Genomic DNA, 11,562 nt, shown 5'->3' on the forward strand with positions numbered 1-11,562 from the left:
TTCTTTGTTCAACACATATGACTAAATAAACATGGATCGGGTACCCAGCTCATTACTGCGGGGCCAAGAAGGATTGCACCATGGCTGACAGAAAATGTCCTCACCTTCAACCCAAACCCCTCCCTTTGTTCATTGCGCGAGTGTGGGAGGTGGCTACATATCTAGTTCACAGAGCTTGTGAAGTGACATAAAACTGTCTGTTCCCTGCTCAAAACCTACTTATTCAAACAGTGCACGCCCAGAGACCTTGATTCCACAGGGCTCATTAATCACCTCGTGGACACTGAAAAACAACCCAATTCATCTGAAATGCTTCAGTACAGGTCACGAAAGAAAATCCCAGAATAATTTGTCTTCCCATCATCAAACTATCAGCTCCAAACACGGGAATGATGGGCATCCTCCATGGTTTGATCCTGTATGTTGGTTTACCCTGTGAGTATCGATCACAGAAACAAACATTGCATGAAATTTAAAATACACTGTTGCCGATTTCGTTCACATTACAGGGATGGTCTGCAGTTTTCACTGCGTTGTATCGGTCAGTTCTAATGTCCGCTCATTTCTCTCTGTTTAATTTCCAGGTTATTTCAGTCAGTCAGTGACACAGAGCCCAGTAGCGGTTAATAAGAAGGAGTGTCAGTCTCTCACCATCAACTGTGTTTTTAAAAGTCGTTCTGTTCATCATTTTGAGAGTGGACATTTCTTTAGACAAACGCGGACAGCAACGGAATGGAAGCGGATCTCCAGTGGTGGGAGATTCGTTATGTTCACAGATAAAGCACAAAATTTATTTTCGTTGGAAATTCGGGATGTCAGAGTTGAAGACACCGCCACCTATTACTGTAAAGCTCGGTACCGGTACTACACACACAGTGATGGGCCTCGGCTTCCCGTCGCTCAAAAACTCTCACTGGAGATTGTTACAGAAACAAATTGACAACTGAGCCAATCTGCCCAGAAAATCCCACATTTCTGCTTCTCAGCTGCAAGTCAACCAATTTGCAATTAGACTGCATTATTGTTTATAAAATGTGTGTTTCACTGATAACAAGTGCGCTCTGATGGTGATGTCTTTTTTCAAGGCTTGTGTGGGTGAATCGAAGTTAGGAATGATTGATCACAATTAAAGGAGACTGACGTGAGAAGTCTAACAACTGGAATCGGGATTGCAAATCAGCTGTCATATCCAACTCCCAACAAGCCCTTGGAAGTTTTACACAGACTTATAGCACTGTCTCAAGTTGGAGCAAGACACAGTGAAAGGAGCCAGATCATATACCTCTTTACAATTAAATTACAAATTCTCCGTCCCCAATAGTTAATTGTCAGCTTGAAGTTCACTTCGCTGTAATGCAGGTTGATATCTTTTCAATCTGCAGCAAGCACTAATTTCTTTACTCGATTCTTCTTCGCTGATATGAAGTGAAAATCAACCTCATGTATTCCTGTGCCATTTGAGAGAAGAACAAGAGATTAGCTTGAGCCAAAGCAAACTTGGACACAGAGGACATGGTCTATTTATCTAAATCTCGTGAATAATTAGTTTGTTCAAGCAGCGTGCTGATGATTTTTTGATGTTTTGAGGTACCACTGGTTCTTGTACGGAGGAGACTGAGAGGAGTATTGCTGTGTTATTATGACCATGTAGATGGATCCGGAACGGCGGTGACTGTCACAGCTGGTAAGTGACTCTGCATTTCATCTTGCTATTCATTATGTTGCTGAACGATCGATTTATTTTTGTTCGTTTAAACGTGAAGAAAGTAAACAAATATCTTAGAAAAAAATCGCTTCTGCTCCAATGCCGGAGTTGCGTGTCAGCAGAATATGCGTGTCTGGTCTTTGTTTCCTCAGGCGAAAAAAAAGAATGACACCTGGCCCTGAGTCAGCGGTTTCGCTGTACCTGTGGTATCAGTGGCCCAGCGGGTCAATAGAGGGATACCACCAACATGGCGAACAGGTGCTTAAATGAAGGAGTGCCGACTGTCTGGAATCGATTCTACGAGTTACCTGCGACTGAGGGAGCTCCGTCTGTTGCTTAGGTCTGTGAGAAAGAACTTTGTACCAGGCAGAGATTCAAGCCCGAATTCCAAAAGTTCAACAAAAACATGTAACTCACGAGAAAATCAGAAATACTACTCAGCGAACCTCAGGTATAAGAGGTCTGGCTGTATGCCACGATGAATTATCCTATTTGAGGAATGGGTGTCAGGAATGATCGACTTACTATTTCTTTTCAATTCCTTTCATATATGCATTAATCTGACCAATCATATTTCCATTTTACCAGCCTCTGAATTAAACGTGAAACTGTGAAGAATTTTGGTTTATTTAATGTAGGTATTTTGAGAAATCGATTTGTTGTAATGAAGGTGCTTATTGGAATCAGTTCAAACTGAAGAATGCTCATTCGAGACAGCAAGTAACAATTCATCGAAAGGAATATTTGACAATTTCTGGGGCATCGATCAAATTACAACTCCTCATCAAGCTGTTGAGTGAGTCATACAGAGGGAAGGGCTGGAATGGGTTCTAGCCTGAAATGATAGTTAGACATTTGTTCTCCTTAATTGAGAATGACTCGATTTGGTTTCGAGCAAGTAAAGCTACGCTTCACCAGGCATTCCCTTGGGATAGCGTTATTGTCTTCTGTGAGGGTATTCTGAAGCCTAAGCTCCATTACTTATCGTTTAAAAGAAGCAGGAGTGTTCTAATTTGAGCATATAGAATTTTAAGGGGTAGACATTAGATGGAATTTTCTCCAAACAGGAAAGTCTAACCAACGGTCACAATTTGCGATTCAGGGACAGCAATTTGGACGACGAAGAGCAGAATGTTTTTCAGACGAACAATTGCCTTGAATTATTGGCATTCTGCATCTCAGAAAGCAGTGGAGACCCAAACGTTAACTGTTTCCACTGGTTCTGTTTTATTGGGGAAAAAACGAAGCATGAAGACACTTCATGAAAGTCTTAAATACGATGGCCTCGAAACTGGGATGAATGAGACTGAAATGTGAGTAATAGGCCACTAGCAGAACAAATAAAGTAATGAAGGTGAAGAAATGTGCAAAATGTGGAACTTGCCACAAGAGTAGTTGGAGCACATTGTATTGAGTCATTTATAGAACGTTTTGAAATCACAGGGAGGAGAATGGAATACATCCACACAGTGTGTTGAATGGGCAATGTTAATTAGATTTCGGGCAGAAGTGAACTTTGGCATAAATGAACAGCCATAAATCAGTTTGGCTGAATGACCTTGCCTTCATATTTTAATGTAAAACTGAAAAGATTTCCACCCAGAATACAATAATTCAATCAAAGTAGCTGAAATTGAGGGAGATCTGAAAGATAGTTCCCAGTGTGCAACAGTCAAACAATCCCAGAAACAGGACAGACAGAACTCAACAGACAGCTGAGGTATTGGTGCAAGTTGCCAGGATTGCAAGAAAACAAAAAGGCGCAAAGGAAAGTCGAAGAAGAAAGTGACCTGATTGGGGAAAAGTTTGATCAAAAGTCGTGTATGCTCTCATGAACAGAGGAAACGTGCAGACAACGATTGAACTAATCGGTGCTGATCAAACCCTATTTTGGATCCTGCTGTGCATGGTGCCGCACCATCGTTTGGTTACTTCTGCGTGGTTAATTTTGCAAATTTATTATAGAGTCACAGTGTCATGCAATTGATCAGGTTTCCCAAACCAACGTTGTCCATTTGCCTGTGTTTGGCCTGTATCTATTTCAACATTTCCCGCCTGTCATACGTTTCCAAATGATTTTTACCTGATTTCACTGTACTTGTCTCTAAGGACTTATCACTACACTTGGCAGTTAATTCCATATACGCACCACGCTCTCTGCAAAACACTCCCTTTTAAATCATTCCCCTATCACCTTAAACATATGCCCTCCAGCTTCCAAGATAATCACTGGAGTTTGTCTGTCCGCCGAGTATGTGAATGCTGGCTTCTTCAGAATCTTTTATAATTGTTCCTACTGTACTTGCATTCTCCGCATAGCCCTTCATTGTCCGCCTGATTCAGCTGCTGTTGATTCCCCATTTGAACTTTATTGTTAAATCACTTTCCAGCCCCCTTTTTGGCAATTTATTGCACGTCACAAGAAGAAGGTATGTAAAAGAAAGTGTCACCTGAACGCCTCATTTCTTCATATTCCGATAGAACAGAACAGATTCAAATCTAATGTCAACAAAGCGAACAGAATAATTCCTGTGCTTCGCAATTTATCTTTTCAACAGAGGCTGAATAAATGTTCAATATCATCCCGCAGGTTTCTTTTCTCTCGTGTCCCAGAGTCCAAACCAACAAACCTCTGCTGTGGGTGACACCATTGCTTTAAGCTGTGAATACACAGGGTTCTGTCAGTACACAGTTTACTGGTACTGTCAGTCCCCAGGACAAGCTCCGAAATACATGCTTCAAAAATACACCTCAGGAGAGCAGGATAAAGAAAATGCTGCAGGCGGGCGAATTTCTGCTCTCATTGATGCTGCGGCGAAAATCGCTTGGTTAATGATCTCGCAAATACAACAAGTGACTCCGCTGTGTACTACTGTGCACGAAGTGGCGCTCAGCACACACACTGATACACAGTGCGGAGAGAACTGCACAAAAACCTGAACACGCTGGGAATTACGGACAGTGTCACAGATCACGGAGACAGCTCAAAATACATGAACATGGGGTGATTGCAGACATAATGATACACAGCACAGAGAAAGCTTTCAAAAAAAAGGCTACTCGTGGTCGATTATACTGTGATAGTCACAGTACCACAGCACGGAGAAACCTGCACAAGATACTGAACATGGTCAGGTTACAGACAATCAGCGTCACAGAGCGTAGAGACAGCAGTACAAAATCATGTTGGCAGAGGCGTGAGGAGCTGGACTCTGAGCTCGGGATTTGGGTGGGTTTGAGCGGGATTGTTTTTATCCAGAATCTGCCAGATTAAATAGTGCTTTTTGTTTGGCAATGTGCTGTTTATGAAGGAAACATCATATTCACGGGAAGAATTCTAGCTTTATGTAAAGCAGGTCGAACATAACTTGTTTCTTCTTTGCAAACTGTTAATAGAAAATCAATCAATTAAGGAGATGGCATGTGACATTTTGCACAAGAGGTGAATAACATGAGCAGATTCGTCATTAACTCATGTCTTCTAATTGAATTATTATTTGAACGAGAAATGCACGTTGGATTATTGAGAAAAATCAAAAGCTTGAGGACTAACTTAAGGGTCCCAGCTTCATGGGTGGGGATTGCATGCATATCGAGTAGCATTCCTCTGTGTTGTGTGAATGCGTGGTTTTAGTTTTCATCTTATAATCTTTTCTGAAGAAACATAATTCTAAATATACATTCAGACATCAGTGGCACGTTTCATTTCCAAAAAGCATGTTTCTGAGAGAGGCCCACTTCAGTTCTATCAGGAACTGCTCACAGGAACATTTAACCAAAAGTATAAATTCATTTAAATTGAGCACTGACTGTGAGCGATCAGAAATTTTGACATATCAACAATTTAGGTCATGTTCTATCGGTCCCTTTTTGTCTATTGTTGGCCATAAGGAGGCTCGATATTATCGATTTCAAACTATTTTGAATGTTCACAGTCAATTTCTTTTTTATTTCTACAAATACTTTGTTCTCTTTGTGGTTTGTGCCCTCGTGGGAGTTTGTTCCAAAGTCTCTGAGTTGTCGGTTGGTTTCAGTTTGTGTAGGTTCAGATGCGGTTTTACTGTTCCTCAGTGGGAAATTCCTCTTCAGCGTACATGACCATCCCAATTCCCTCCAGTCAATTGTTTGATTCTCTCCCGTCTTGTCCGGGCCTAGCTTTCTCTGAACTTTATATTATAACCAATCTGCAGAGCAGGCGCAGGACATTTACCTAATATGACCCTGCAAATATGTGTGCTTCACATGAACCTCTTTCCACTTTACAACGAATGATATATTACCAGTTTTTTTTACTTCCCTGTTCCATCGACTGCTTGCATGAGCGTTTGTATTCTGTTCAAAGGCGCCTTTACAAGAATGCATTTGCCTTAACATCTCAATTTGTTCTTCTAGTGAACTTTGTCACTGAGTCATGAATAAAAATGGTTTTCCGAATTCATTTCATTTAACAAGGGCATCATTTAAAGCATCCCTGTTCAGTCACCATCTGTTTCCATGTTTTCTGGAGAAGAGTGATCCAACCTGTTCAAGCACATTTGCAGCCGCAGAATATAGCCCTGTCACTGAGTGTCTATTACACACGAATGAACGTTTGTGGATGCAGTTCTCATTAAGTTAGTGCCTTTTTACTGGATGTCATCGGATTTCTCGAGCCTTATAAGGAAGGTCAGCCGCCATCATACCAAATAGCACAGCTGACTCGAGGTTGGACTGCTCTTCTAACGTTTACGTTGATGCACGACCAGTGATAACATATTGGATTAGATTCCCTACAGTATGGAAACAGGCCCTTCGGCCGAACAAGTCCACACTGTGACTGCAAAGAGTAACACGCCCAGACCCATTCCACTACACTCTATTTACCCCGCCTGATGCGCCTAACACTATGGGCAGTTTAGCATGGCCAATTAACCTAACCTGCACGTCTTTGGATTGTGGGAGGAAACCAACGCTAACAGGGGGAGAATGTGCAAACTCCAAACAGATAGTTGCCCTTGGCAGAAATCAAACCCTGGTGCCGGATGCTGTGTGGCAGCAGTGCCAACCACTGAGGCACCGTGCCGTTTCAGCCGTGTCTTAGTAACTATGTCACTTATATTGAAAAGTAGCAGGTAGCGATCATGTTCTTGCTGAGCATTTTATCATTATAAAGTCAGCCAATTTTGATGGCAGTTTTGTAGTTCTCTGCAGTGCCCTGAATCCTCTGGATTTTATTTTTTCACATCATCTCAAGTCTTTTATTTGGATTAATTGACAGACCTTTCCCTCCTCTCTCGGCTTCAGACCTAAAGACTCAACGTCATATTTTGTGAAGTTGCACAAACCAATGAAATTACAGTGAGCCTGTCCCCAAAGGGAAATATAATCATTCAGCGTGTTGGAAGACACGAAGCAATTAGGTAATCTCTTTGTTCAGCGAAATGTAAGTAGGGCGCATACTCTACATTAATTGTCCCTGTTGCGACTATCACACTGAATAAATGAGGGGCCATTTCAATGTGTCACAGAGCAAACCTCTATGGCGACAACCACTCCTGCAGTTTCTGAAGGAAGATGCACGAACCAGTCATTGCCCCATTCTTTGTCCTTTCCTATTCAAGTCTCGCTGCTATCGGTGCCCCCCCCCCCCCCCCCGTCAGTCACTGATTTTCGAGAGAAACCATTACCTCATCGTGTATTTCCAGAAGTTTACTTGTTTCCCTTCCAGGATTCGGTAGCACTTTGCCAACATGCAACTCTTTTATTTTCAGGCACTTCAACAGGTTTCCAGTCTGAATAATACATCATGAAATAATATTTGTGCTAAATCATCGTGCATTGCTCCCGATTTCATTATGATGAGGGGCACTGTGTTCTTCAATTTTGCATGCAGTGAACTGATAGAAAAATGATCTATGCGACGCTGAACTGAGAACTGTGGTGAATGACAATGCACGAACATTAACCTGTAATATTGTCACAGATTGAGTTTCAGCCCTATTCAGTAAAATGCAATTTGGTTCATTGCAGGATGAGTTGTCTATCATAGTGTGGTAAAATGCCTTTATGCACGGCTTTCATTGCAGCATCTAAATATGAATTATTTTGTGGCTGTACTTTAGGAGATAATTTGTGACATCAACCTACATTCAGTGATTAAACGAATCTACAATATGTGCTGTGGAAGGGTGTAATAAAGTATAGAATTCCCAAAGGACAACAGCATTGCTAATGTGGTCTTCGGACTTAAATGAAGTTTAGTCTAAAAGATGTCAGCAGTGATGCACCATTTTTGAGCATTTATTAGCTTGCTTTTCTGCTGTGAATTCTCGCATATTTCGGATCATTATCTTTTAAATAATTTGCCAAAAAGATATTGTTTCTCAATTATTAGAACGTGCGGTTTCACCTCGACTCAAGTTGTCACGCTGCCGAGAGCAAACACCAGAACAATTTACTTTCGAGGAATATGAGATATTGACAAACGGTTTGATCGAAGGAACGTCTGAAATAAGAGAGCAGAAGCCGAACTGCTTTGGTGACAATTCCAAAAATTTGGGTTTCAGTCATTTAATCTATAACCAACACAGTTCGTTGTATTCAATTGAGGAAGGCACAGGACATAGTATCAAAGTTAACATGAGATTTCAGACAGTTGTATGATGCTGCGGCAAAGGATGCGGCTAGACTCTGAAGCATCTGAAAATTTGAAGGATGAGATTGTAAAGGCTAAGACATCTCTGGTAAGGTGCCAACGTCGGTCAACATTTATGGGTTGAAGGATGGCCGGTGCTTGATATGAATATGTTCATGGCAACCACATCATTCTTGCAATTTCGAATTGGACAAACAGCTACTTGGCATTAACTCAGTGACGGGAGAGCGGTTTTTATTCTGGGCTGATCACATTGACAGATGATGTGATGGTGCGGTGTTGAACTGGGGAGGAGAAAGTCAGACATGACAGTAGCCCAAGTTATTGTCCAACTCTCGAATGGACCCCATTTGGTCCAGGGATTTATCAACCTTCAGTATAAGTTTTCTGTTCTCACTATCCAAGGATTTTCATGCATTGGTCTCCTCCTCGGATATCATCCATTATTGGGAAACAGTCATATCAAACTTTTGAGCTTTATTTAAAGACGAAAGTTGAGATAGCAAAACCGGAGAAGGAAAATCTTTCACTAATTTCATAACTAAAGATACGAAACAATTGGGAAAAATGCACAGAAGGACTGAGATGTCCTTCAAATTAGGCATAAGACCTAAGCTCACATTTGGAAATAGGAACTCTATTTGATTGAGTAATCAAAACACGTGGAAGGGGGCTTCAGAATTTGCAAGTTGCTTTTCTCGTTTTACGCGTATGCAATTGTGCAATATTCCAATGTTACATAGCAGGCATTAAATGGTGAGATATTACTTTCGTTCACCGGACCTGAAACGAAGGTAAGTGTTCGAAACGTATTTGACACTCTCTCGACTCTGAAATAGTTTAAACTGGAGAACGTTTTGTTTATGTCACGGAGCTCAAGCGAAGGGTTCTGAGATTTCCATTAGTTTATAACAAGCAATGCATGGCCCAGCGAATGTCTCGTTCTATGCCCTGTATTATTCAGCTCTTGCTACTACTGGTGTCCCTGGTAAGTAACAGATTCTAAGTATTTGTTTTTAAGTGCAACAAAGTATTTTCTATTAAATTTCAGGATCGTCCTTTTTTTCTGATAGTCACCGTTGAAGGGAACAGCCTAGATCACTATGTATATGTAACTATTGAGTTATACTAACCTGCACGCGTTTGCAGTGCACAGCAACATTATATCCAAACTGTTATATTGAGCAACTATAGAACAATTGGTTATTGGATTATTGATTTGTGAATTGCAATGTGTGGCATTGCATGAATAATAATAATCAGATTAACTGCAAAAAATTAAATTCTATTACGATGCTGGAACCGTCAAGCTGTTGTTTTGTCTATTGTCTGGAATAATGCACTATCATTGTGTTCGATGTTTCTATGCACAGATACTATGATAATTCTGAAGAAAATTATTGCAGATACGTCATTATTTTAAAGATTAAAAGTATATCTAGTGATTACTCAAGTCAGTTCAAAATTGGTTTGCAGTTTCCCCCAGCCAACCTGCTGGTGATCGCCATACTATTACGAGGACCATGCGGATTCTCTGGGTGCACCACTTTTTACTTGGTGGGGATAGGAGTGAGCGATTTTCTTGTGATCATCACTTGGTGCATCCTGAATCGGATTGGCGACATTTACTTCCGACACAGTGCCCTGTCCACGACCACTGCCTGCGCAGTCAGCACCGTGATGATCTATACCAGCCGAGATGGCTCAGTCTGGGTAACTGTGACATTCACGGTTGCCCGTGGTCACCTGCTACCAGAGTCTGAAGGCAAGTTACTGCGCCGAGAAAGCTGCATCACTGGTCATTGGAGTGGTTTGTGCTTTGAGCTGCATCAAGAAGCCTGCCTTCTGAATTCTTCGCCCAGCCCTTGTGCACTGTGGATGGGGAGTCCTGGTTCTGTGACTTCAGAGACACGTATTACAACTCACCTGCATGGACGCCCTATGACTGGCTGAATCACGCCTTGACGCCTATTCTCCCGTTCCTACTTATTCTGCTGCTCAATGCCTTGACTGTCAGATTCATCTTGGCGGCCAGCAGTGCCCGAAGGAGGCTCCAGGACACAGCAAGCCACGGAGACTCGGAGATGGCCAACCGTAAGAGGTCCATCATATTGCTTTTCACCATCTCGCTCAGCTTCCTCCTTCTATGGGTCACCATGTCAGGCGCTTCCTCTATGTACGGGTTACTGGTGAGGCATACTTCAGTGGCTTGGACTTCACTGACCCACAGTTTATTCTCCAAGAAACGATGAACATGCTGTAAATACTAAGTTCCTGCAAAAACGTCTTCATTCATTCAATATCCCAGAACAAGTTCAGAGATGAACTGAAGAAGGTGTTGTTGTCTCCCTCCACATCTCCCGCTGGGTGCAAATAACTTTTTCATGTTCTCCGTCGATCAGAGTGGCTGAGTGTGTAACACACGCTCTCACTCTCAACATTAAATGACGTTTGTGCGTGTTCCAACTTCTGTACTGGAAAATGGGCAGTCCATTTTACATCCTTGATATCCTCTGTTAAAGACGAATGGAAAATAAAACTAGCAGAAGATGTATTTTTAAGGACAAGATACTAAACTGTAATCTGTGCCTGTGATGACTATTTTGCTCTTCCAGTGGTCCAGGCTGTATCATTTGATATTCATCTCTTTCTCTCCTCCCCTCCTTCCCTCACAGTCGCCATTCTTCCGTTACTTCCTTCCTTCTTCTCCCTCATTCGTGTCTCAGCACTATTACATCTACTTATTTGAATTACTCACGTTGTCTTTCACTTTGACACAATCAAGATGAACAGCTCGTCACGTCCTCCACAATGATCACAACAGTTTTCATGTTTTCGCTGGATCATATAATCCATGCCTGCCTTGACAAAGCTCAAATTCAGGCTAAGCCTTTCACAGTATTAGCAGCTCCAAAGAACTCAGCGCACCCCACACGAAACCTCGACCTCCACACATACATTCTGCACAAAAGTCAAATGTTGTGCTCATTCCTTTAACCACATGAAAATCAAGGTTATTTTCATGATTTCCCAACGTTATGTGTTGCTCAATATTATACAGTGGAACATAGAACATGACAACGCAGTACAGGCCCTTCGGCCCTCGATGTTGCACCGACCTGTCATACCAATCTGAAGGAGAAAGTGAGGACTGCAGATGCTGGAGATCAGAGCTGAAAATGTGTTGCTGGAAAAGCGCAGCAGGTCAGGCAGCATCCAGGGA

The 11,562-nt window shown here is 41.9% G+C and overlaps 1 pseudogene; it reads left to right on the forward strand.

Moving 5' to 3' along the window:
• Positions 1-224: 224 nt before the first annotated feature.
• On the forward strand, positions 225-4,611 carry LOC122543664 (annotated as a pseudogene).
• Positions 4,612-11,562: the final 6,951 nt, after the last annotated feature.

The sequence above is a fragment of the Chiloscyllium plagiosum genome, chromosome 44 (assembly GCF_004010195.1).
Source record: "Chiloscyllium plagiosum isolate BGI_BamShark_2017 chromosome 44, ASM401019v2, whole genome shotgun sequence".
Taxonomy (NCBI): Eukaryota; Metazoa; Chordata; class Chondrichthyes; order Orectolobiformes; family Hemiscylliidae; genus Chiloscyllium; species Chiloscyllium plagiosum.